The 5,186-nt window shown below is 39.0% G+C and overlaps 1 long non-coding RNA gene across 1 annotated transcript; it reads right to left on the reverse strand.

Annotated features, from left to right (window-relative positions):
- Window positions 1–2,903: 2,903 nt before the first annotated feature.
- Window positions 2,904–4,688, reverse strand: LOC123984567. The gene is made up of 4 exons (XR_006828455.1): window positions 4,595–4,688; window positions 4,035–4,066; window positions 3,428–3,803; window positions 2,904–3,089 (listed from the first exon to the last, which is right to left on the reverse strand). It is a non-coding gene; the product is annotated as an uncharacterized LOC123984567 (long non-coding RNA).
- Window positions 4,689–5,186: the final 498 nt, after the last annotated feature.

Below are 5,186 nucleotides of genomic sequence, written 5' to 3' on the forward strand. Positions count from 1 at the left end.
TACTATTATGCTTGTCAAAAATTAACCTGGCAGTGGAAGTGGGAGTAATTGAAACAGATGTCAAAATTTTGGCAATATACTCCTTTTAATCAAATTTATAAGACCAATCATTGATATGGGCAACGTGAACCATCGATCCAATGTCTCACTCACTTCATCTATTAGTCGGTCATGGTTTACTGGGATGATCATTTTAATTTCAGGAGTAATTTTAACACCAAGATAGGTGAATCCTTCCCTTGCATTAGAAAAGGGTTTTTTCAGTGTTCAATCTCTCTTCTTTATTGTAAAACAGTATAGATGATTTTGTATTATTAATATCATACCCAGAGAACTGCCCAAACAATTCAATCTGTTGTAAAAGATGTGAGATACTAATTGATAGTTTCGTTAAAAACACAACCACGTTGTCAGCATACAAGGATATTTTATGCTCATGTTCCTCTAAACAGATGCCGGATATACCCGTCTGTGTCCTTATTGCCATAGCCAGTGGCTCTATGGCCAATATAAATAACATAGGTGACAGAGGGCACCCCTGGCGAGTAGATCGCTCCAAGGTGAGTGGTTTAGAGATTATACTATTTGTCAAGACACTGGCTGTTGGGCTTGTATATAAAATCTGAATCCATTTAAGGAATTTCTGTCCAAATCCATATCTCGGCAAAACATTAAATAAGTATGGCCATTCTATTCTATCAAAAGCTTGCCGGGCATCCAATGAGAGTACTGCTGTATCTTTTGCATCAGATTTTTCATGAATTATATTAAGAACTTGTCTAATGAAATCTTATGAAATCCTTGGCGTTTTTGAACAAAACCATTCTGATCATTATAAGCTATGCATGGGATATAAGGCTCCAGTCTCCTTGCTAAGGCTTTACAAAGTATTTTTGTGTCACATCCAATAAGACTTATTGGTCTAAATGAGGAGCATTCTGTGTTTTTTTTTTCCTGGTTTCAAAATCAGTTTTATAATTGCTAGTCTTAAAGAGGGTGGGAAAGTTCCTGTTTGATAAGATTTTTCATACATCATATTAATTGGGATTAAGTGGGATTAATAGTTTTCCTTTAAATGTTTTGTAGAATTCAACTGGCAAACCATCAGGCCCTGGAAACTTGTCACTGTTAATATTTTGGATAGCCTGTGAAATTTCTTCCGTTGTCAAATCACCATCTAATTTATTTTTAGCATCTTCCGTCAGTGTCTGGAATTGAAACTGACCAAGAAATGTATCCCGGTCTTCTGTGGTTTGGGGGCATTCTGATCTATATAAGCTTTCATAAAATTCTCTAAAACTATTGCTAATTTTCAATGGATCTATTGACAGGTTCTCGGAAGGGGTCATTATACTATTAATTGTCCTCTCTAATTCTCTATGCCAAAAGTTTCCCTGCTTTTCCCCCTTGATCGTAATAGGATTGTTTTAGCCACATTAAACTTTTTACAACTTTATCAACAGATAGCTTATTATATTCAGCTCTCAGAAGTAGCAAGTCTTTATGTTTCCTTGGATCATCCCTTACATTTAGACTTATTTGTAAGGATTTTATTTGTTTTTTCAATGTTTCCATCGTTGCCCTTTGTTGTTTGACCTTGGAGCTTGTATAGCTAATTATTTCTCCTCTAATGTACGCTTTAAACACTTCCCATCTCGTGCTGGCACTGGTTTGAAATGTATTTAACTCAAAATAACTATCTATTTTAGTTCCCACATATTTAACGACTTCCGGGTCTTGTAACCATCGTACTTGCAATCGCCAACTAGGGGGGTTATAAACAAATTTCTCTATATGCATATTTAATGAAATAGCAGCGTGATCACTTATTACTATGCTGTCATACCAACTTTTTTTTTTCAATGATAATTTTCTTTATTGCGTTGAATCCAAAGCGCTGTCGCATGGTCTCAGCTGAGAGGTCCTGGGCGAAGAAAAGTTTGTTTCCCTCATCCATGATGTCACGATGTTTAACGGAGTGAAAAACAAACTCCCGGTCCTGAAATTTCAGGAACCGAATGAGAACTTCTCTATCCTGGTTTGGTTTCGGTGGTGTTAGGGTTCGGTGAGGTCTCTCCAGGATGAGGGTTCTATCGGTGTCCAGCTCCAGCCAGCGAGGTAGCATGTTCTGTATGAAATCCAGTAGCGTTTGGTTGCCTTCATCGCACTCCCGTAGACCGAACAACCGCAGGTTATACCTTCGACTTCGATTTTCAAGGTCCTTGGTCTTGGTTTCCAGATAGGCGATTCTTTTCACAGCGTTAGTCAAGTCAGCAGTATTTCTTTTCAGCTGTTCCTCTGCTGACATTATTCCGTTTTCAGCTTCTGCCATTCGGGTGATGTTAGCAGCTACATTTCGCTTCACTTCTGACATACTGTTTTCCAAAGCAGTGACATCTTACTCAGGCGGTCATCTATACTGTCTAGTTTGGATCCAAACTCAGAGCGAAGTGACTTAAGTTCAGCAAGTACCGCCGACAGGTCCGCCATGCTGCTTGTATTTTCTTCCTCTCGTTCAGTTGGTGGAGTGCTCATTTTCGGCGTTTGAGTGAAAAAGTCACTGTCTTTGACTGTAGCAGCTTTGAACATCAATATTGATTTTAGTTTAGATTTTGCAAATCCAATCAACGTTGAAATTTCAACGTCACTATAAAGTCCTGCTTTTCAACATAGTTTATTTTGTTAAACTGTTTTCAGTAAAGTATTGATGTGTTCACCAAACACCTTGAAATGGATACATAAACACTAAGTTTGCGGACATGCACAGTCAGCTAGGAAGAAGCCAACTGGTCAAAGCAAGACCAGGAAGAAGATTAATAAAGACATTTCACTGACGTAAGAAAAATGCTTTATTACATGGCTGCAAGTGTGCCAACATTTCACACAACATAATTTTACACGTGTCGAACTTTAACCTTTATAAAAACAGCCTAAACACTGGGAAACATTGAACACGGCTGGTTAAATCTTCCCTTCTTGTTACTACTTTCTGCCACCACCACCCATCCTCTCTGGTGCATATTTCAAGTATTTGGCCATGTATTCATCTACTTTTGTTGTAGTTGTATCAAATGAGCTCAAGACAGTATCTGAAAAAAAAATACAGATCACTATTAGCAAATGCTAACCTCTCAAATTAAAATATTTTGCAAATATCAACTTTTGTGGCATTGCCAATGTTTCAAGTATATAAATTAGTATTTATCAACGTGCAAGTACATTGATAATCATGTGCTTGGGCGAGCAACAAAAGGCAGTTGGTAGTAACTAGTGCTGCCGGTAGAGAAGTTAGTCTAGAACCCAGAATGGAGCATGCTCTATAGAGTCCTCCAACTAAAATTATTTTTCTTATGAATTATTATTCTGCTTACTATATTCAATGTTGAACAAACATTGTTACAAAACTACTATGTTAAAGCAAACTCACCACAGATTATCGTGTAGAGACGGGTCTTCATGAAGGCAACCTTCCCACTTCTTCCTCTGAGGCTCATCATGGCCATCATTTTATTTGTCATAGTTCTGCCATGGTAAAACAGATTTATATTAGAATATTATATTGCAATCAAGTTCATTATGAAAATGTAGCAGAGAGCGAATAAGAAGGGTGTATGGGGGGAGAGCATGACAGTATATGACAGGTCTTCTCCTGTATCAGACTGCTCCTGTGTCTGTATGTCTGTTGGGCTATCAGCAAAAGAGGGGCCTGGATTCTCATTTGAGGGACCTGGATTCTCAGACTTCTTAGACTCCACCAATGCGCATAATTGTGCATTTTGTCGTCTCCATTTTTTGTGATACATCTGGAGTGAAAATAAAAACAAAATATTTTTAATGTTTTATAAAGAGTAATATAATTCAATTTGAAAATAAGTCATAAAAACAATCAAATGAGGTAGGCTGCTTATCATTTTTTAAATATCTTCCACATCAACCTGTATTTAAATTTTACAAAAATGTAAATTATTTTTTTAGTTTTTACTACTACTTTCCGATTCAGCTAGATGGTTGGGTTAGGTATGGGGACAACTCACCGCTGAAGGAGACTTTCAGGTCGTGTTCTTCTCTGGAAAAGAGAAGGAAGAAGAATTTGAAATCTCAACCTTATTTTTAAAGTTTGTGGATGGAAAGTGTGTCAATGTGCCACGTTCGACCAACAGAGACATCCCTAACACCCACACACTCCCTAGCAAACAAAGTTAAAGTTAAACTAGTCTGGCCCGGCGGTTGGTGGTTAGCAAACAACTGCGGTTCGCGGTTAAACTAGTCTGCCCCGGTGGTTGGTGGTTAGCAAACAACTGCGGTTCGCGGTTAAACTAGTCTGCCCCAGCGGTTGGTGGTTAGCAAACAACGCCAGTTCACGGTTAAACTAGTCTGTCCATACACACACACACACACACACACACACACACAAACACAGAACGGCGGATGGCAGTTAGCTAGCACACAACGGCGGTTAAACTAATGTAGTCTGCCCATACACACAATATTAATTAACACAATACGTATTAATATGTGGGACAGAATGAGGCACACTCAAAATGTATTTAGGAATTTTTTTGTTATAAAATGTGACTTCAAAAACTTTGCTTACCGTTTGAGCTGTTACCTTCAAATTCAGTCCGAACCTGTCCATCTGCTAGCCTGACTTTGACGACACAGACCCACTTCGTGCATGCGCAAGCAGGTGTTAATTGTCTGGAACCGTCAGAGCCAATAGAATCTGGTTCTAGTCACCGCCTTTGTGTGATGGACAACCGCCATCCTCCAATCAAGCCCTTGTATTGAACGATGTTCCAAAATTATCTCTGAAGTGTCACGCATTGAGCGTGGGGGGATGTCACTCTTGCCTGTCTTTAAAACTTTAAAGCCCTGTCAAACAGACTGGAGTTGCTACCGTCCTATATCTATCCTACCCTGTCTTTCAAAAGTCTTTGAAAGCCTAGTCAACAAACAGATTACTAACCATCTCGTATCCCACCACACCCTTTCTCCCATGCAATCCGGGTTCCGTGCTGGTCATGGGTGCACTACAGCCACCCTTAGTGCACCTGTGAATTTGCTACGTGCTTCGGACGCTACAAGAACGTGTTATGTCACTACATAGCACTTGGCGCTATGAATATAAATTTATATTGGCGTGTGGATGTCTTCAGGGTGGGACAGTTATCATATCAAGCACGTAA

The sequence above is a fragment of the Micropterus dolomieu genome, linkage group LG15 (genome assembly GCF_021292245.1).
Source record: "Micropterus dolomieu isolate WLL.071019.BEF.003 ecotype Adirondacks linkage group LG15, ASM2129224v1, whole genome shotgun sequence".
In the NCBI taxonomy this organism is placed as follows: Eukaryota; Metazoa; Chordata; class Actinopteri; order Centrarchiformes; family Centrarchidae; genus Micropterus; species Micropterus dolomieu.